The following is a 23,019-nucleotide window of genomic DNA, read 5'->3' on the forward strand; positions in this document are numbered from 1 at the left end:
AATACATTTATGGGCAAGCTGAGAAAGATGAATTAACATTTACTTGCAAAATTAAGAATGTTTATAGCTTCCAAGTCCAAAAGTTTCTGCTTAGCCCCCCAGCTTATCTGTGCAACTCTACTTGATCTGGCTGATTTCCCTTCTGTCCACTTGAAGCACTGGGGTTAGGCCAGCACAAAGTTAGAGCAAAGTCATCATCAGGTGCTTCTTACTGCAGCATTTACATGCTGATGGGATGTTATGAAACCACCATACCGTTCCAAAATGGTATACAGCACATTTCTCAGTATATGAAATATGTTCTACGACAGGCTAATCATTGATAAAAGCCTCTAAGATGTTGCTGTTTTTACCTGTAGAAAAGCTACTAAGAAGAATAACAACCCTGACAGCTAGATTCTTGGGTGATGTGAAGTATGTACAGGTTGCTGTGCTTTTATTACCTAAGCACTAATGGCAATTTCAGAAAAGGAATTCAGGCAAAGTGGCACATAATAGGAGAACAGTTATAAGAGTAATAAGTCATGTCAAAAGTCAAGCAAGTGACTAACATTGACAGCAATATAACCAGTCAGCTGGCTGTGGTTTTAAAGAAATTAGCTAATACATCTACGGCATGAAAACAAAGACGGTATCAAAGGATTTGGGGGGAAAAACAGCATTTAAATCCTCAAGATCAAAGTCTATCATGTTACCACTCTCAGTTTTACAGAATCCAAGAAATGCGAAGAAGCTTGTAAAAAAGTCAGCCAGAATATCAATTGCAGATTCAAGATTAATGCAGGAATCTTGCCCCACTGTGGTGTACATGCGCCTTATTTACCCAGTAACATAGGTTGCTTGTTTTGTGAGGAGGAAAGTGCAAGAGTCTACCTTGCCGTATAGCAAGCTGCATTTTGATACAGCTAATCATTACCTAATCAATGATAACCTAATTGAAAAAAAAACATTCCTTTAAAGAAAACAATGGTTCCCCACAATGGGATGTTGAAGTCAGACAACAAAATTCCACATCAAAATGCAACTCTGCCGCTAGTTACGGCTAGCAGAAACAAGTGCTGGACTCAGTCTATCTTTACTATATAAGCATGCTTCTATTTTTGGCTTTGGGAAATTCAACTACATTTTTCTTAGTCATTTCACAGCTGATTTTTCCAATCCATAAGAACTCAGCTGTCCTTTGGGAACGCAACACCACAGCTGCCTTTTTATATGGGAAGAAGTATAAAGTAACCAATACATCTCACATACAGCCCTCTATGGACTGGCTTTTGCAAACACAGGGCCACTTAGGGCCTTAAGTGGCTTCTTTCATTAAATACATCCACGCCTACCACACAGACATAGCAAATCCTGATTTATCGTGGATATACACAGTGCACGTAATACCTCCATGGGTCTGTTGGAATATGCCCGACTTACAACTGAAGCAACGACTTGCTTCATATGTGCAGCAGTCCTGCTGCTAGCCTGCTCCCTGCCTGCGTGAAGAGCACCGCAAAAGAAGCTGGGAAGGGGTTGTTTTCCCCAAACGTTCCTCCAGCCTGAGGGCTCCTAGAGCAGAAGTCCTGTATGTGTTTCATGCTCTCTAGCGATAACATGTTTATGCTGCCTCGCCATGCATTAGCTGTTTGGCCATCAGCATGTTTCCAACCAGTTACTGTCCAGCTAACTGTGATTCAGGGCTCACTGTCACCCTCCCTATAGATTCACAGATGTAATGACAAAACACTCACACTCTGTTCACTGTCCATACTTGCTAAGCATCAGTCTTATTACCAAATTGAAATTATCCAAGCATAAAATTAAGGTGACACACTTTAAACCATGTGTAGTTTCCTATTCACTTTCACCAATCCAAGAATCATGGTAATTGTTGTTTCTACAGTTAAAACAAATTCCAACCAAAGCAACAGATTTCAGCCAATCCAAAACCAGAATGTTTACTGATGAAGTCATAATGCACAGAGATTAACTAGCAGATTTCTCACCCCTCCACCCCCCCTTCTCTTTACTCCTGCCACTGCTCAGTTTGGGAAGCAAGGAATTCCATTGCTGCAGGTAGTCTGGTCTCCAGATTTGAAAGGGAAACCTGCAAGAAAATGTCTCTGTAAAATGGCTCCATAAAGAAGTGGTACAGCATAAAGAAAAGGTACAGCATAAAGAAGCTGCAGGAGCGTGACAAATGCAGATTTCTAGAAACATGCTGAAAGCTGAAATTTTCCTGAGGTTTATTTCAGGACAAAGAGTGAGAGCCTCTGAGCAAACACAAACCTGCTTCAACTGAAGCTAAAGATGCCATTTCATGCATAGATCACACATAAATAATGAAAGAAGTTTTGAGCCGTTCAAATCATTTTCACATTGTTCCAAGCATTTATTTATAACACTGCTTGTTTAGCAAGTCAGCCTTCATAGTTTGCAAATTAAAAGCTTCTGTTTAGCTGTAATGAAAATGGATGGGTGGGAATTAATTGACAAATTTCAGAGTGCTAAAACCTGTGTGTTGACCACTGAAAAGCAGTTTGCAGAGTATGATCGGTGGTACAGGCACCAGGAATCGTGATGGAAGAGGCAGCTCTCAGAGCTCCATGAGAGCATGGAGACCTGCAGAATGCCAGGCTACGTTACAGGGGGCAAGTGTCTTCTGGTATATAATATCTATTGTGATAGTTGTACAGGTATTAATGGGAAAGTTTGTAAGTACTTGAAAGAAACTATAGTTATGAATATTAACTAGCTAATAAATCATACCAGAGGCTCTGATTAGGTACTTGATCAAATCAAAAAAACTTCTGAAACTGAAGCACATACTATATGCAGATTTCATCAAAGTATCTGGTACACAGATTCTTAACTTTTATGTATAAAAACATATTTTTCAGTTAATGACAGAGGCCAACATGGGGAAGCTTTATGGATAAAATTGTTATTGCTAAATTGATCATTTTCAACAATAAATTGATTGCCCGCAGCAAATAGACCCTCTGGCAGAAAAATGAAAGGCAAGATGCTAAGGTAGAAGATACGATTTCACTAGAAAGGGATATATAGCTCTGGTTTGTCTGGACAAAACTGTAAAAGGTACACCCAGACAGCACCATTGGTAGCTCTACTCTTTCATAGCTGTTGGGATGGGAAGAGATGTTGCCCTCTTGAAAAGCACAGCCTCATGAGGCAGGACGGCAGTGAAAGATCTGGTCCACCATTTTTTTAAGGTTGCAGTACGTTAATTTGAGAGACGAGAAAAACCAGTTATGATATAGAAAGAAATGAAAATTTATGATCTTTTCAAGGCCAGGCCATGCAAGTAACAACTGAAAGTGATTTTAATCTGTAAGCTCTTTACACGTTTCCATGAAATAAATTGTTCCCTTTCCAATGATGGGATAGTGCCATTCCAGAAATCCTCCCAGCTGGCCATTTCAGCAGAGTTCAAGAACAAAGGGTATACAGACCCCACGTGTATCTGCACAGAGATACTTGTTTGGGGTCAGGTCTCATTCATATCAGAAAGGCAGCACGTGGAAATGTCTTGCAGTTGTGTATTCTGTGCTTCTCTGGATACAAAGAAAGTCGTGGTCTGAAGCTGGTGTTTATTAAAGTTTCTATGATTAGAAAATGCAGATGTTTTCTTTATGTAAACTCTCGTTAGTATAAATGCAGTAACAGTGAGGTGGAAGTTTCCAGCACATAATTTTTGTATGCAAATTTCAAGTGCCTGGATAGCATTCTGAATGTTTAACTATTGTTTTCAAAAATAATCTCAGATAGCTTAGCAAAGCATCTACAACTAAAGCTGTTCCACTACGGTGCAGTGTATCTCATCCTTTTCATGCTGAAAAGATGAAAACTTCATTATCTCTATAGGTTTACTGTAAAAGTAATGAATAAATGCTAAGAAGCAGCCTGTATAATTTGTTTTTATAACTCAGCATGTTGACAGAGAATTCTTGATCTCAAAGGATACGGTTAATTGTGAGTTGGGGGAATATTTCCTTGGTTTTATTGGTCCTGTAGAACATATTAGAGCAGGTTTGGCCCCATAATAACCAGAGCTTCATTGACTTCCCAAACAGAGGTGGCTTGCATCCAAGCTGCTCAAACTGTATGTGTCCATACAGGTGTGCTGTAAGGACTCAGCCACGGTACCAGAGGGAGGCGGCAGTAGAACAGGACACTCAAACTAATACAGCAGAGTTTGAAGCTGGTACCATAAACACCTGGATTGTGTTGCACTATTCCTGTCTTGGTACAATTTCCACTCACAGAAGAAGGACCATTGCTGCCTGTAGCCATTGGAGGGTAGCGCAGAGATGTCCACATCAGCTTTCAGCATAGCAGCTCGGGCACTGTATTGCAGCCATTACAATGCAGAGACGCCAGCTTCTCAGCAGGGTGATTTAATCTGCAAGGGCTCTGTGCTGCTGTCACTGTCAAGTAGGCATGCCCTAACTATTCCTCTTGAACTTAGCCTCTTTTATATTAATGGATTTCACTGCTTGAGGTATTTTAATTGTGTTCTATTGCCAAAGGCTTTCTAATACCTTGATGATGTTTTATGCAGAAACAGAAGTTTCTGGTTGCTTGAAGACTGAGATGACATCCTGAGTAATTGCACAGCTTAGGAAGATGATATCTGAGCATATGCCTGACAATTTCACATTCACATTTGATAACCTCATAATTTATATGAATAATCTAGAAACACACCAGAAATGCCCCAGTGGCTCTGATGCATTTATTTTTAAAGGCAATTAGCATACGGGCTTTCTAACCTTCCCAGCTATCTAGCCAGCTTTTAACACAACTGAATTAGATGCTGATAAAGAATAAAACAGCTTGATGTAACTGGTCTCACCTGAATTATCCTTTCTAGGACTATTTTGCTGTGAGAGATTCCCATATCTGTTGAAGCATGGTCAGTCTGTGGCACTGGTAATATCTGGAGAGGTGACTTTCAAATCATACCTTTTGCAATATTTTAATGCAGACAGCACCCCAATCTAGTTCACAGATTGTCCCACAAACAGCTGTGCCAGAAGAGCTTGGAAGACAGGGACAAAGTCTGTGCCACAGTAGCTGAAGTGACCTAGTGAAGACAGCTGCCTAATATTGCCTAATGCTGCATAACATTTTGTGCCAAAAAATTACGTCTACATTAGCACGTAATTAGCACAATTTCTAAGGAAGGAATACCTTAGAAAGACTTTTGGGGAGACTATCCTTTGCTGCTTGCTTTTTTTGTTTTTTTTTTTTTTTCAGTTTTGGTAGAAAGCTTGGTCTGCAACATTGCCATCTTAAAGTCTGAAACAGAAGATACACGATGAATAAAGTTATGTGGAAAATATTACTTAGAGATGAATGAAGATGCTTGAATTCTCCCTTCCAGCTTTACTAGCACTGTTGAGCAAAATGCACTTTCCCCTCACGTATGATGTGGTCAAAACTGTGCAGCTGAGCAGCATTCCCATTTAGATCAAAACTTCATCCACCCCGATACAGCTACTGTTAATTCATGCAATACAGATATTGGTCTCATTGAAACCCATCTCATATGCTCATTATATTTATATTATATGTACAAAGTCAACCACAAAAGCCAAAGGAATGCTGTATGGCAGGCTTGGAATTTTATTATTTACAGAGGTTCTGCCACTACATAATTTCAGTTTTCACCTCTCTTGATGGTTACTGAAGACATTTACATGAGGAGATATATATATAGATAAGATCCTCAGGTAGTGGAAAACTGAAAGCCTGGCTCAAGTCAGAACTGTGTTAGTTTACACCACCTCAAGATTTGATCCAGGTTGGTGTTGCTCAAAGGCTTGCTTGTTTCTCACTTGAAGTCAGTGTTCACAGTTCGCAACGTTACCATGTGCTGCTTTAAAGATAATCTGGTTGCCAGAAGCAGTGAAGTATGTCTGCATGGAAAAAAATAAGCAGCAGGAGCAGAGGAGCTCTGAACCCACAAAAGATCGTAATTTTCAGGAAAATGTATTTAGTAATTAAAAACAAATGGAAAGATATGATGAAAATGTATTAACAGAACTGGCTGTCTAGAAATAAAATGTTATCCTGGGTGGGGTTTTTTTTCCACTATTCACTAGCAGTTGTAAACCAAAATTACTTACTTTTAATATTATTTAGATGACTACGTGAATTAATTGACATGAAAATAGAAACATAGTTGAGGTAAAAACATATGATCTGCTTAGTGAAGCATAAGTGTCAAAAGAATGAAACAAACCACCATATAAAAATCCACACAATATTGTCAAATAGCATTTCTAGAGTCTATTATTCTACACTCACTAAAAACAACTACATTTTTCTATTTCTTCCAACATTCAAATGGTATATTACACTACTGTGCATTCTCCTTTTTTTTTTTTTGCACAAAAAAATAATGAATACCATTAAAATGCACACACAAATGAGTCAAAGCTCCCACAGAGATTTATTTCATCAATACATTTTAAAGAATTATCTTTAGTCTTGCATTTTAAATCAAGTTGTGGTTTTGCTCTGCTTAGAGATTAGGAAGACTTTACACATTACAAAACTTCTTACCTCTCTTTAAACTATTCCACCAGTATTAATCCTTCCTCTGTCATTTTAAAATATTTCAGTATCTCATTAGCAGATTAAAAATTCTGATGATGTTTAAGCAGCTGTGAAAACTATGGCATACATTTTCCTTCATCTTTTTTAATTTGATATGGAAGTTACGTTTTTCGAAAAAAAATACTGTGAAACCAGTAAATTATCCTGTGCTCAGCCACACAGCTACCCTGGTAAAGAGGGATTACTTATAAAAATCCAAGGCAGTAAAAAGCACGTGACAAATATTTTTCACATGATTTCAGTCTACCAAATTATTTTTACAACTAAATTTATAAATGGAAGTACTGACACTTTTAAAAATTAGAATTGCTATAAATCATAGGTTAACTTCTCTGCTGATCTAAAAGACAAAACTTCGCTGAAGCTTCTGTAGATGCATTCCGCTGTACCAAAAGCCATTTACTATTATCAAAGCCTGTCAGGTTTTTGTCATCTGGTGGACTACATCCTATTTAAAATTGGGAATGCAATTAAGTGCAAAGCAGCAGAGGACTTTCCTGCTTTGTCTTCTATGAATTGGTCACCAAATGGTCTGCTGGTAACAAAACCCTTGTTATTTCAGAAGAGGGTTGGAAGGGGTTATCCAGCATTGACCCATCTCTTCTGAAACAATGTCAACATCTACATAGTTTTTCCAGTCATTTAATAAACTGACTTATTTTCCTAAAGAAAAGCAGAGAAACAAAATGTAATCAGTAAACAAATAAAAAAAATCAGGGTTTATAAATGGAAGTATACTAACTGACCAGTATTTCATTGTAAATGTCAGTCTATAGTAAGGAAGTGCACTATATTATAAAAGGCATATGCAACAGACATATATATCCTTGTGCCAGATGTTTTACTGTATTATAGAACTAAGGAAGGGGAAAAAAAAGGTTCACTTGAAAAGGAACAATTAATGCTGAATATACGCAACAGACTGTACATACTACTTGTTAGTACCATAAAACATATGTAATTAAGAACAAATTCCATAATACATTGAGATGCTTAAACTTACAGAGTTTTCCTAATGAAAAAATATTTTTCCATATGTTTCCAGCCCTCTAAATTTCAGTAGTCTACAAAACACTCCTTGCCTTGCCAGAGAATCAAAAAAGGAAAGAGAACTGTATCCTATTGCCTATTTTGATTTATTACTGGTTTATTTTATATTACTTGTCAGACTAAATGGCCTTCAGCAATACACATACATGTTAAACAAATGCCAAGTAAAATCAGGTAACTTTGACATAGGTCCTTAGCTTTGAGTTGTGTCATTGGCTGAAAAGTTCCTTCATGTAACTTGGAAAGCAATAGTGTGGTTTTATTAGCCCCACTGAAAACCTGAAAATAATTTCTTTCTATTAGCAAGGACTTTCTTTGTATTGTAATAGATAGAATTAATACAATATTCACTGAGAAGTCTGTTTTAGAGAATACACAGAGCCCGGTCTAGTGCTGTTTGAAATCTGTGGACGTCATAAAATGAAAAAAAACGGATAAATCATCATTCCAAAAGGTGTATAAATTCGTTTTGAAAAATGCTATGTTTTTTTATATGTCTTATAACACAAGTCTATTTAAAACTAAATTTAAAGCAAGACAATGCACATTAAGCTCTAAGTTTACTACAAATGATTAAAATTCTCAAAAAGTCATATAACATTTAATGTCTTAAGCAGTTCGTGTTTGTACTGATTTTTTAAAGTAGGCCAAACCACAGGATCAATGGAAGAAGTCATGAAGTAGACTGAAAGTTTATTGAAGTGATATTTCAGTTTTTGGCAGCATTAACTCCCCTTGCAGGTGTAAAGAATATTCATTCAATGAAATTATTTCAATACCTAGCTCACGCAACATTATGAACTAATCGGTAAATTAGTTCAGCAGAACTTACTTCTCTTTTTTACTCTAAGAACTGCAGTAAGATCTTGTAATTCTAAAAAATATGATAACCACAATATGTGTGTTTACTGATCATACGTAATGTTTCCTTTGGCTTTGAAGCATAGAAAAGAAGTCGCAATTCAAGAACAGTTTTAAAGTTCTATTGATTTGATTTTTTTTTTAATGTTTTTGTACATTTTACTTGAATCTTATTTTGCATCACAGGATCACAGACTGGTCGGGGTGGGAAGGCACCTCTGGAGATCATCTAGTCCAACCCCCTGCCAAAGCAGGGGCACCTAGAGCAGGTTGCACAGAGTCACATCCTGATGAGTTTTGAATGTCTCCGGAGAAGGAGACCCCACAGCCTCCCTGGGCAGCCTGTGCCAGGGTCTGTCGCCCTCAGGGTAAAGATGTTCTTTCTCATGTTCAGATGGAGCTTCCTGTTGCCCTTTGTGCCCATTGCCTCTTGGCCTGTCGCTGGGCACCACTGAGAAGAGCCTGGCCCCAGCCTCCTGACACTCGCCCTTGAGATGTTTGTGGACATCGGTAAGATCCCCCTCAGCCTTCTCTGCCCCAGGCTGAACAGCCCCAGCTCCCCCAGCCTTTCCTCATAAGGGAGACGGGCCCGTCCCCTCATCACCTCGGTAGCCCCCGCTGGCCCCTCTCCAGCAGCTCCCTGTCTCTCTCGACCTGGGGAGCCCAGAGCTGGACCCAGCGCTCCAGATGCGGCCCCACCAGGGCAGAGCAGAGGGGGAGGATCACCTCCCTCGCCCTGCTGGCCATGCTCCTCCTCATGCCCCCCAGGGTCCCGTTGGCCTTCCTGGCCATGCAGGCACACTGCTGACCCATGGGCAACGGCTGTCCATCAAGATCCAACCACGTGGAAACTAAGTAAATTCATACCTTTTAAATGTTACATGTTCTTTTTGGTGATTCTGTGGTTCACCATTGTCTAATAAAATAAAGTGGAAACAAAAATGTCCAAATGCATTTACTGTATTACATAATCTCTTAAATAAATATTCATAATATTTCCCATAGCATATTTCCATAATAAATATGAGCTTTGTACTCCGTTACAATTGACATCTTTAATGGCTGCCAAAGAGAAGAAATCAACTTCTGACTAAATCAGCACAAATGCAAGGCTAGTTTAGAGCTATTCTTTGATTTTAGTCTTCCTGATTTTGGATTAGAATCATAAATAATATTGGTGACATAATCACTGAAGTTTAATCTTTGCAGGTTTTATTGCAATGAAAGCATTGTTGATTGAGTCACAACTGAGATACTGCACTGTGAAGATGTCATATTTATAACTTATCTATCCCAGATCTCGATGTTCAAGAAACTGAGAGGGTCCTAAGGAAGATGGACAGAAGGGCATTTTGGTTTTGGAGCTACACAGATGACACAAGCAATGTCTGGGGGTGCCAAAGATGGTGAGTTTTCTATGTGATCTTAATTTTTACGAGAACCAAAACCATTTGCTTGCTTTTTCAGGCAGGAGCCACACAATGAAATGCCTGATGGATCAAACGTCTGTCAGTTATAGGAACGTATATCACCAATTTTAATATACCGATGTATCCGAGGAAAGCATTTCAGCCAGGAACTTTGTGAGGATAATCCCAGCAAGTGCAGAGCTGTACACTAAAGCAAGGTCACTGCTAGGCCTCTCTGAGTTAGAGCCTGCATCAGTGACATTTCCATGCCACAAACAATTTTAAAAATAAATACAGCTACATAATAACATGTCTCTTCTGTGCCCCCTCCCCAGCTCACCAGATCTGCTCCCATCCCCACAGGTGGCCCAGTTCCCATGGCAATGCAACCACCCTCATCTGCTGTTTTGTACTGTGTCCCCCCTTGTACCACCCCCACCCTGGCATGCCCCAAATGCTCTGACTGTGGAAACTCTGGCAAGTTTAGTCATCTTGTTAAAATTAACAGCCTGGGGGCTAGAGGGATGTAAACTCAAGCCTCCTCTCTCAGATGTATATCACTGATACCCTCCTGGAGCTTGAACAAACAAATGTAAGAAATGCCAACCATGTGTCATGAAGTTACTTCTTCACGTAACCATGGCAAAGTGTAGGCAGCTAAACAAAACTGTGATCATTTCGAATGGTTTAAAATATTCTTATTGTCATTAGAGAGGCCAGCTGATGGCCAAACAGGGTTTAGACCAACTATGGGCTTCAGGTTAACCAACCAAACTGGGCTTGGTATCTCTGTTTGCATTGGACCTTGTCAGAAAATTTCAATCTAATGGGGAAATCCAAAATTATATTTCATTTTTAGTAAAGACTCCTTTCCCTTTATCCACCACGGTCTAAAACTCTAACCAGCCGTTAGGAATGACGAATGACGAACGACCATGGAATTGAAGCAAAAGGGACACTGTAGAGGTCCCTGTGCCCCAGACAGCTGTCACTGGCAACCTGCTGGCTTCCTGGGAGTTTCTACCTAACTAAGCCAATGATATGACACACTTGGGAAACTGTTCTAGGAAGATTCTGCAAGTTAGCAGCTGTGACTATTACGAAGTGTAATGGTAAACTAACAGTTAGTGTAATATAAGTGTAAGTTTTTATTGCTGCTTGGAAATAGCTTATTAGCTCATCTGAGCCATGCTTTTTCTGTAGTATTACTATTTTAATAACAGCATCTCCACACCAGTAGACAGCTATCACATGTTTTTTCCCCCTTTCTGTCGCAACCTGACCAAAGTTACCGCAAACTGCTATACTTGCATTTTTTTAAAAAAAACCATCTGATCTAATATTGCTCATATGTTACAGCTGCAAAGCAACGTCAGTAAAGCAGACAGCCATGCAACTTTGCAGCCTAGTGGACAGAACTCAATTTGATGTGCATAATGGTTGTTTGGGGTTGGTTTTTTTTTTTTGATAGGAAGATGACTAAAGCAAAGACACAGGTGCCTGATGCCACTTGAGAAAATTGTGGTCTTTATTGACTCACACTGGATTGCACAACGCATGGACATTTGGTTGTGTGGGCCCCGTTCAACACTCTGCAGAGAAGCAAAAATGGCTGAATGGCATCCATATGGTTGCCAGCTTGATATGCTGAGTAACAAGGTAAACGTTTCAGCAGCAGCAGAGGGCAATAAACATATTTTGCATATAATTCTTTCAACTTACTCACTTAACAGAAGTAGGTAGCTATCAGCTTGTTATTCTGTCTGTTCATCTGGGAGAGAATAACTACCAATACAGCCCACTGTTTTTAGTATGTGCAATACCTGATTAGTTTGAGACAGTTGTCATCACGATAAACCTAAGGCTGCAAACTGGAAGTAATGATGTGACTTGCAGTGTGTTAAGATGTTAACGAAAAAAGAGTGGACTTAGTGAATGATGTCAGTAGATCAAAGATACTAAGTACAAACAATGATCCTGAAGTTTTTCACCTTTTGTTTCTATTAAGAGTATGTTTCCATAATACATAGTGAAATCCTTGTATACACTGCATGTTTAGATAACTCAATATCAGCCTTGATGCCCCAGATTTCTTTATGAAAAATCTTAGGCACTCGAAGATGATCCCTGCCCTGCCTTCTCACACTCCATCTGAAAATTTTATCTTTCTTTATGCTTCCTCTCCCAATCATTCCCTCACATCTTTTCCTCTCAATTATCTCTGAGCAAACTGGATGTATACAAAATTCTTAAACAAAATTAAGGTAACATTTTACTCCCAAAAAGCTATAAAGCATAAAGCAATGGGATAACCTATCAAGTTACATTTTTCAGGTTATATAAATATAAAACCCCCAAAACCCCAAGCACTAAACACATTATGAATTTGTGCATACACAGTTTGCCAAATCCAAAAGCCAATGAAACCTGACCAGAGGATTCTCACTTATTTTAGATGAAAACCAGTTTTACTGACTATATTGCTTTTTACCTAATGCCAAAATAGCACAAATGCAAGTATAGAGTCATTGCAGAAAATATATTCTTTACCGTTGTTACTTGGAGGATTTACAGTTTATACTTCTCAATAGAAGCAACAAATCTTATTACAGAGCCCCTGCCCCTTCACTCAATACAGCATTCCAGAAAAAGGGCAAATAAGTGTGACTGGGAAATGAGTCCTCAACCCCAAACTGAAGCCAGAATCTAACATTCTTTGCAAGTGACCATAGTTCCTTCAATTATACCTAAAACATGTAAACAGGACAGTCTTTTACAGATGTACTAAATGGCTAATTTTTAAGTCATTGGCCAACTTCCCCTCCTCTGTCTCTTCTCCCTCCTCTCCAAAATCCCTGTAACTTCACCATGATTTATGGGATGGGGGGGAAGAAGTGGAATTCTTCGGTGATATCTGTGATAAAGAAATAGTAATAGCACCTATGGGAACAATATTATCTTTTTTATTTTAACAGCTCTGGGCCAGGAGCAATCAACACTAACAATGACTCAAAAAAGATGACATGCAAATAAATCAAGAAGTTACAGAAGAGGTAAAAGTGATATATATTCCTTCTTCCATCTTATTTGCTTCATGGAATGCTATCCTTCCATTTATTACTCCTATCCCTAAATTGTAATAAAAGAGAAACCTGCAAATTAGAATACTTGACAGAGTGAGTTATACTTCCTCTTCCCCATACAACACTGCATTAAGGACCGCTCATTTCTATTGTAACAGCCTTCCAAGTCACAGTATTTTTTTTTTAAAAGGTCTGACTTTCAGCACGGATATTTTCTGATACACAGTTTTACATGCACAGGTAATTGCAGGCATAGTTTTGCTGTACTCAGCAATCATTTTCAGGCCCATTTTAGAACTATCAATTGTCCTATTACTTGTTGCATTTTCAATCAAGTACTTAAATCTAGGTGACCAAGTTTCAGAGATCTGTCCCAAAAGCTGTTATTATGTAGCTTATTAGTATCTTCAAGGTTATGCCACAATATGTCCAAGAGATGCCACAAAAATAGAAGTTTTTGTTATCAGTGTGCTTGTTACTGTGCAGGAAGTCAAAGGAATTGCATAACTGCCACTGCTGAAATGTGAATTTCTGCGGGATTAAGTTTAATTCACAGCATAACTAGGGCATAAAAATACAGTTACAGAAGCATCACAGAATGGTTGAGGTCGGAAGGGCCCTCTGGAGTTCATCTGGTCCAAGCCCCCTGCTCAAGCAGGACCACCTAGACTCAGTTTTCCAGAACCCCATCCAGGCAGCTTTTGAATACCCCCAAGAATGGAGACAGCACAACCTCTCTGGGCAATCTGTGCCAGTGCTCTGTCACCTTACTGTAAATAAACATGACCTGATGTTCAAAAGGAATCTCCTGTGTTTCAGTTTGTGCCCATTGCATCTTTTCTGTCACTGGTCACCACTGGAAAGAGCTTGACTCCACCTTTTCTGCAACCTCCCTTCAGATGATAAATATCAGTGTATAAAACCTGGATGAGATCCCCCCATGCCTTCTCTTCTCCAGGCCCCAGCTCCCTCAGCCTCTCCTCACACGAGAGATGCTCCAGTCTCTTAATCATTTTAGTGGCCTTTTGCTGGACTTTTTCCAGTAGCTCTGTCTCTTTTGTACTGGAAAAAGTACAGGAACATGAAACATGATGCAAGAAGTAAGTTTGATCAAAACCAAAACAAAACAAAAAGGCAATTTCTAATCCTAATTTTGGATGAACAGCCTTAGAGGAAGAGTTAAATTTTTAAATCAGCCTCTGAATAACATATTCTGAATTCAAGACAGTGATCCAGTCACTTCCATTACCATATCTCCTTCCTTTTTGTTTGATTGGTTTCATAGTTTATAACCTTCAGTGGACCATCATAACACCAACTTCTGATTCACAGCCTGCAAATCCTTCATGTACATCCCATTTTACCAGAAAACCTCCTGCCTCTGTAACAAGGGCACAGATAAGAGGTTCACGATGGTGACAGTCTTAATTTTCTAATCCCTGCTGGGAGCAACTCAGAGTACATTGAGAAGGTGAGAGACCCCAGTTTTTTAAGCTTTGGCAAACCAATCCTGCCTCCTAGCACAGCCTGTCCTTTCAGACAACAAGGTTATCCAAAGTCAAATGGCAACATTTACTGTAACAGGTGCCCTGTAAAATGTCTTTTCACAATAGTGACAGATAAGCCTTGGAAGCAGTGGAAGAGCACTTTCGGCATATATTCACAATTACGAATAATAATTATTTAACTTCTAGAGACGTTTGTCATGTTCTTCTTTTAGACTTCATTCTGTGTCTCCTCACACAGCTTATTAAAGACAAAATCAGTTACTTCTGAACTTCCACAAACCAAACCCAAAATCCAGCAAAAATGCATAAGCGCATGTCTAGACCCAACAAAAAGGCCCTCTGTAACTTTGCATGTGCACAGTTCCACATTTTACACAAGGACCCAACTCAACCTGTTGTTTTCAGATGTTAGGTATGGAAGAAGAGTCTCAATAAATTACTGGATGCAGCCCCTAACTTTTACCAAATGTGCAAGTCTTATACAGACATGATTTCACCACCTTGCATGTTCTCTCAGCACATGGGTTTTCACTGATTTGTGCATGTATTCTACTTATTCATTAAATCAAGGCACATGACTTTTAGAAGACAGGGATCTCTTAATTTTCTGAAGTGCTGGGGTCTGAAATCACAGAACTGTTTCTACTACTCACAGTAGTAGAAAAGAATTTTTGAAATTCTCTTATTTGTCTTTTAGGCAACACACGCAAACTTCTCATTTGCTTTGCAACATTTAGATGTGTAACAGTAAACATGTCTTTGGAGTTAGTCACTATTTAAGAAACAGCAGATACTAATTCCAAATACTTTAAGAGCATCACATAGCCATAAATAGATTTCAAAGTTATACACAAATATCCATGAGCACAATAAACTCCCTAGGAAAGTTCTGAAACAGTGTTAAGCACCGTGGGAACAAGAGAGTACAGGTGATTCTGACCAAGATTACAAGAAACAGGAGCTGTATGTGGCACTTGTTAACAGCAATCAATGTCTGCATATATAGAAATATTTGGTTTCATTGGGGCAGTTTAGTGTGGATACTTATCAGTTGTGTATAAGCGAAGAAGTCTGCTTGCTAAAGCTGAATTTATCAAGCTCATCTTCAACTACAACTAATAAATAGAATTGAAATAATCTTTGTCTTCGCAGGAGATGCCCTGTACCTTTAGGCAGCTGTTCCCAGCAGGCTCAGATGTAGTTAAAAAAAGCAAAACAACAAAGGTATCATGGGCAAGGCTACTAGCTATGTGCTTGGGGACCTTCATGTAAATACATCTAAATTTCCCACAAGAAGTATAAAACCATGAAATTCAAAATGCCACAGATACGAGTGACTCAGCAGGATTTTTCCAGTGACCTACACGAATGCTAACACTTCAATTATTGTGATTATTTGTTTTGTTTTGCTTTAAAAAAAAGGGGGGTTGGGGGGTGGGGAATGAAGGAATATAAAGCACAATTAAAAATACCAACCCACCTCTGAAGAGATACGTTCTTCTAGCCTGGAGGTTTCCACAATGGATCAGTTTGGACTTGTTATTATCCTGAGAAGCATCTGGTAATGCTCTGAGGTGGAATCTGGGTGCTTAAACATAAGGAACAATTGTGTAATAGGACACTTTTTTTTTTTTTCTTTAGAACACCCTTAAGTCTCCCTTCACAGGAGCACTCAGTCACTGGAAGTACACATTCATCCCTATGCAGGTTGCAGATCTGGATCACTTTATGGGACAAGGAAATCTAAATAACTGAAAATGTCCCTATATAAGGCACCTGAGGACTACTTATGCTTTGTTATCAGTGAAGGGCATCTTGTAATGCTATCCTGCTGCTGCTCTGCTGCTATTGTTTTGCTGAATGATTTATTAGAATCGAACCTGAAGTGTCTCTAAAATCTGCAAGACTACAGAGAACGCTCCATTTCCACAAGTGTTCGACAGTCTTGTGGAAAAGCAAGCTAAAAGCTTAAATCATCAACTGTTAGTCTGACTTGTTAACCTGTTTAATTAATTAGGCTGCTTCCATGCTCGTAGTTAAATACTAAGCAATAAGGAAATGTTTCTATTCTAGTCTGCCTACAGCATGCTTAAAGGAAATTTCGGACAAGACAGAGGCATATCTTTCCCTTCCTCATCCGTCCTCCACCCTGTGCTTCCTCCTTGAAACACAACAGGCCACCAGTTCACCACAATTTACTGCTTTGCCACAGAGCCTCACTGAGCTGTCCCCGTGTGAGGATGTGAAGATAATGGAAGAAAGAACAATAAAAATGAATCTCTTTATTACAGTCCACTAGGGACAAGTTTGCACTTGGAGATGCTTCCCCAGCCTTCTCTTAATCTTTGCTCCTACTACAGTGCATAAAGCTCTGAAAAACAAGTAGATCCATGTGTAAATCAGAACCAAAGAGGCCTGACTCTCTAAAGATTTGTGGCTCAATCTAAAAAGCGGCTGCTAAGGAGCTAGGCAATCCCAAACCCTCTGTCCTCCTCCCTGCCACCCCCCACAACCTTGCTTGCTTGCTATCGCCATTTGGCTAGCGACAGCAAACCTGTGGCCACACAGTCAGCTTGCTTATCCACCTGTGTGTTGGCCTGACCTTGAAATGATTCATTTTGACCCAGATTAGCAAATGGCTTTGGTGACCACACAGCCACAAGACTGCTAGAGAAAAATAAGGGAGGAAGCAGCAATGCATGGGCTGTTCTTCCCAGGGACGGACCACTATTTTCTTGAGGTTAAGCTAAGCCTGAAACTGTAAATATGTCTGAAACCTCTGACCTTTTGTCAAAATCTGTTAACGTCCAGCAGACTGACAACATGGTGTGGAAGCCTCAGGCATGAAGGTGCATACAAACATTTGGATTGCTGAGGTTGCATCAGGCTAAAAATGTTACGTGCAAAAAAGATATAAAAGTTTATTCTGCTGTCCCAGGACAATGGGGAAATCTGACTACAGACTGAAACTGCACATCACTGCTAGCTGGCATGACTTTTTAAATAAATCTAACAAGATTAAAATTACTTGTTATTACTTAGCTGCTTAAATTAGAAGCTACCATAGGAAATTTGGGTTTCGTGCTGTCTGAAAAGGAAGTTTCTAGCACTAAGAAATGCAAAGAAAATAAACTATCTTTTAAAGAGTAAAAGATTTCTTTAGCTTCTCAAGTCATATTACTATGACAAAGTGACTGATTTCCCTCAGGAAAGAGGGCAGGAGCAAGATCTGATTTTTGAAAGGTTTTAAGGGGCACAAAGGGCAAGAAGGAGGACCCATGAAACTACAGGCCAGTCAGCCTCACGTCCCACCCCTTGAAAGCTGAGGGAACAGCTCATCCTGGAGGTCATCTCAAAGCACGTGGAAGAAAGGAAGGTGATCAGGAGCGGTAAGCATGGGTTCACCAAGGGCAAACGCTGCCTGACCAACCCGATAGCCTTGTGTGATGGAGCGACTGGCTGGGTAGATGAGGGGCGAGCGGTGGGTGCTGTCTGCCTCGGCCTCAGCAAGGCCCTTCACAGCGTCTCCCATGACATCCCCAGAGGCCAGCCCAGGCAGTGTGGGTGGGCTGAGGGGACAGTGAGGGGGGCTGAGAACGGGCTGAACGGCAGAGCTGAGGGGGCTGTGACCGGCGGCGCAGAGCCCAGCTGGAGGCCTGTAGCTCGCGGGGTTCCCCAGGGCCAGTGCTGGCTCCAGTCCTGTTCCACTTACTCACCGGCGACCTGGATGGAGGGGCAGAGGGCACCCTCAGCACCTTTGCTGGTGGGACAGACTGGGAGGAGCGGCTGATACCCCAGAGGCTGCGCTGCCATTCAGGGAGACCTGGGCAGGCCGGGGCGTCGGGCGGAGAGGAACCTCATGGAGTTCAGCCCAGGCCAGCGCAGGGTCCTGCCCCTGGGGAGGAACAGCCCCAGGCACCAGCACGGGCTGGGGGTTGAGTGCTGTGTCTGGTTCTGGGCTGCCCAGGCCGAGAGAGACAGGGAGCTGCTGGAGAGGGGCCAGCGGGGGCTACCGAGGTGATGAGGGGACGGGCCCGTCTCCCTTATGAGGAAAGGCTGGGGGAGCTGGGCCTGTTCAGCCTGGGGCAGAGAAGGCTGAGGGGGATCTTACCAATGTCCACAAACATCTCAAGGGCGAGTGTCAGGAGGCTGGGGCCAGGCTCTTCTCAGTGGTGCCCAGCGACAGGACAAGGGGCAACAGGCACAAACTGCAGCCCAGGAAGCTCCATCTGAACATGAGGAAAAATGCCTTTACCCTGAGGGCGACAGACCCTGGCACAGGCTGCCCAGGGAGGCTGTGGGGTCTCCTTCTCTGGAGACATTCAAAACCCGCCAGGCTGTGACTGTGCAGCCTGCTCTGGGTGCCCCTGCTTTGGCAGGGGGTTGGACTGGGTGATCTCCAGAGGTGCCTTCCCACCCCGACCATATGCTGTGATACTGTAGTCAGCTATACTGAGCACACAAAAAGCCTACATTTGGAATACTATCAATTGCCTGACAGATAAAGGAAAAACATTAAGACTGAAAGCAAATTCATGGAATTGCGTAGAAGACATGAAATTAATTAATTCTTTGGTCAACAGTGTTTCTTAACTAGCTGGAGCAGTTCTTTTCTTACTCACTGTAATAATAACACATTTTTATTTTCAGCAGATGTCGTTTAATTGTTCCAAATCTCACTGTTTTGAAAAATCTAGGAAAAACAGCAACCTAGCTTCCAAAACTCTCAGACAAATTTCAACGTCAGGAAATTTGTGATTATTTAGGTTTGGCTTTTCACTTTTGAATGAATGGCCTACAATCAGTTCAATATTTAAAGAATTCCTCTGCAAAGGCAGACTGCAAACTTTCTTATGGTATTTAATTTTAACAAAAGCCAATGTTCTCAGTGTGATTTATTGATTCCAGTAGTTGAACCTTTTGGGAAAACATCCAAATCAGAACACTTACGCAAGTTGTCATCAAAGCTGAAAAGAACTTTTATGGTGGTTGGTTTTTTTTTTTTTTTTTAAATATTTGGTTTTATAAATACTTCCACAATGAAAGAGTGAGTACAAGGTAACACCATCGAAGTTTTAACAGCATCTCAATGAAATCACAAGTGGCAGGCTGAACTGATTACAAAGGCAATATATCCCAAAAGCTGGAAAGCATTGGATATTGTGTTTATATCACTTATTAGAGAAAATTGATCATTGAAACTTTTTCCAAAACACCTGCATTTGTATATGAAATTAAGGCTTCTGTCAAAGTAACTCAAACATCCTTGAAAATATCTCTTCTATATGAGTTCTCTAAGCTGTTAACACTTTCTTCTTAAAGTTACACTTCATAAAGCCAGTATATTAATTACCTTGAATCCAAGTGTTTGGAATAGGGAAAGGAAAATGGCTATTGCAAGTTCAAAAGATTGAAAAATCTCCTTGCAGACCCTATATATTGCTAAATGCTCAGCCCCTATTGTAGGCAGCCAGTTGGTAAAAAGATCTTGCCTGGCAGGGACCCCCAGCTGCAAAGCTGTCTAATCCAGATAATGTTAAGAACCCTTACTGCTGAAATCTAGGTGTTTTGTTTCCTTCTTGAAACAATATTTTTTTCCCCATCACAAGATGTGATAAAAAATATTCCCATTAAAAAGATATACAGCCTCTTCTCCCTTTCTTTCACAACATAATGTAAACATAGCACTTTCTTTTTGCTAAAAGATGATAAAACATACATAATAAATACAATGCCTTTAGGCTGGGCAAGATGGTCTTGGAATTTAGCATATCCTACAGCTTTCCTAAACTTCAGCAATGCTAGCAACTTCTGTCAAGAGATGACCAAACTAATTTTTCAGGCATCAAAGGTCATGTTTGAGATATGCAGGTAAATTTATAATAAAGTTTGTGCATGCTTAACAAACCACCTCTATTAGTACCCATCAAACACTTTTTGCTGAACGTAAACTGAAAAACATTGCTACATTTCCAACAGCATTTGAACCAACTCTGTTCTTGCCAGTATTTTATCCACCAGACTACACACAGATGAACTTTTAAAAAACAGAAAAATTTAGAAAGGTATTCATATATATGTATTCAGAAATACAATGCAACCCAAAGACTGCCTAAGAGGAATACACTTGAACATTAAGATAATCTAATGCAGACAGTTGCAGGATTCAAAGTGCAATCCAGGTTTCACTCTGACCTTTGTATACATAATGTAAGGTGTGTGTAGAGAAATCAGAATTCATTTCCTTTTTTTTTTCCTGTAAAAGCAGAAAGACAGCACATTTCATCACATGTTTATCTTTTACTAACACACCTCTTAAAATTTTTAGCAGCGCTTCGATGAATGGTGCTTATATATCACAAAGCTATCAAGTAAACAACTGAAATTGCTGTGGCAACATCTTGGCTCCCCAGTTAACATAAATCCTGGGCAAAATTCTGACAAATCCCAAGAAGGGAGAAGAAACACTCCAAGATAGTGAAGAGCATCCTCTTTGCCAAGAGACATCTTGGGACATCTGTGCACAAGAAGCAACTGGAATGATTACTACACGTGCCCATCCCGTTGGTGCAGCGAGGCAGTTTAATCTCCGCTGAAGGCACTACTGGCTGATGTTTATGACACTACAGCACAAATGTTAAATGCTGCAATTACATTTTATGCTGTTTGTAATTCTTGTGTATTGCTTTAGTTTTCTGTTTTAATTCTTGTATCTGGAGCTCCATTTTATTTTTACAGAGAAGGCTATCCGTTGCATTTTCACAAATGTTTCAGTCATTCAAGCTCTTCTCTAGAAAAGCCCTATACCAAATAGCAATTATGAGTTTATTGTTGTTTTCTCTGCCTTCCAAGAAAACCCCATATGTACTAGACAGTAATTCCACAAGGGGGTTTCTGGGTTTGCTGCTAAACACCAAGCTTGACCTTCTGCTTTCCAGAATTTTTGGTTTTGTTACTATATAAGAGGTTACACTAATTCCTTTAATAGTGCTAGCAGTTATGCACGCTGCCTGAGGACAGCATGATGATAGATGTCCTAAAGAACAGAAACCAATGAGGGTAAAAATTCTATAGGAAATTGGAAGGTATTTGCACATAAGCTGAAAAGAACGTAACAGTATGGGGCAATATGTAAAAAGCTTATTAATACATGGTTTCTCCAGTCAATGAATAAATTAGAAGGCACAGACCAGTATAAGTTAAGTTTCTGTCAAGGCTGTCAGGAAGATCATAAAAAATAATCCCTTACCTGTAATAAAAAGGTGAGCAAGAGAGATATAGAGCGTGAAAGCTCTCAGATCCAAGATTTATCTCTGGGAACAGCAATAAAACTAGCTACTGCAATTTAATTATGAAAGGGAAACATCCTGGACAACAAATTTACAGTGAGGTTCCAGCACACAAATTAAGACACAGTACTTTGTATCTTATAGAATTATCCCTACTCACCATAAATCAACAGAAGATGAAGCTCATGCAAGGCCCAGCAAAGCGAAACAGAAGGCTTTGTAACCTCAGGAAGGCAGCAGTAGCAAGTCCTTAACGCAGAAACTTTCCTTTAGATTTACAGGAAAACAAATAGCTGCTCCTTTTCTTCTTCTACCATATTCTCAAATAATAAAGGAGTGCATATGAGAACCGCTGGTTTCTTCCCTTTTCAAAAAGTCAGGTTAAAGAAAAGAGCTATGACATTAAAAGCAAGGACACCTCAAAAATCTACAAACTATGCTGGAAGCTGCATAGGACTGGGCTTTTCTTTAGAATTTAGAAATGGCATTTCTTTTTCTGAAGCTTTCACTCTAACACCCAGGATTTTATTCCATTAATAGCATAATTAAGAAACTCAGCATATTAAGAATTTAATTAAGAATTCAGCATAAAAATTTGGATTCACATTCACTCCTTTTGGACTTCTTTATAGGTGTTCTCTGGGACTGCGAAATAAAAAGATGTATGCACTGAAGGAAATCCAAGGCTTTCTGGAAAACTTTTAAGAATGTAAAGGCCTGATGCTGCTCCCTGTTGACTTTAAGGAAAAATTCCATTAACTGCCATTGTGTTTTTGAAATCAGACCTAAAATGAAGAACTATATGTTCACATATTACTACCAATTTCCAGCAGCTTGAAGCCAATCAAAAAGAGAAAAAAGACCTATACTTATAAATTAAACCCTACCTAAGCAAAGCGTTGATGGAAAAGGGCTAAGAAACCCTAGTTTAATAAAGTAGATATTTATTAACACGTGTTTTGCAACCTTTCCCTGCACATAACCCAGGCTGACTACAGCTTAAGTACTTCATGAAACCTGACCGGATTTGATAGCGTGCTTAAGTAGAGTGCTGACACGGGCCTTGGGGACAGCTAAACAGGATTTATTGTGGAACAATGCTTTTATTTAGCATCTGCTGAAGAAGGATTGCTGTCTGTCATGAAACATACTGTATTATGATACAGGGGAGGCTCTGGATGGTGTGTTG

At 39.9% G+C, this 23,019-nt stretch overlaps 1 long non-coding RNA gene across 2 annotated transcripts in view; it reads left to right on the top strand.

Moving 5' to 3' along the window:
• Window positions 1-19,541, top strand: part of LOC308058619 — a 42,794-nt gene extending 23,253 nt beyond the window's left edge. For both annotated transcript variants that reach the window (XR_013925914.1, XR_013925915.1), the window contains exon 2: window positions 1-19,541. This exon is cut by the window's left edge. This is a non-coding gene — a long non-coding RNA (uncharacterized lncRNA).
• Window positions 19,542-23,019: the final 3,478 nt, after the last annotated feature.

This window comes from Falco punctatus (assembly GCF_963210335.1).
Source record: "Falco punctatus genome assembly, chromosome: 2".
NCBI lineage: Eukaryota > Metazoa > Chordata > Aves > Falconiformes > Falconidae > Falco > Falco punctatus.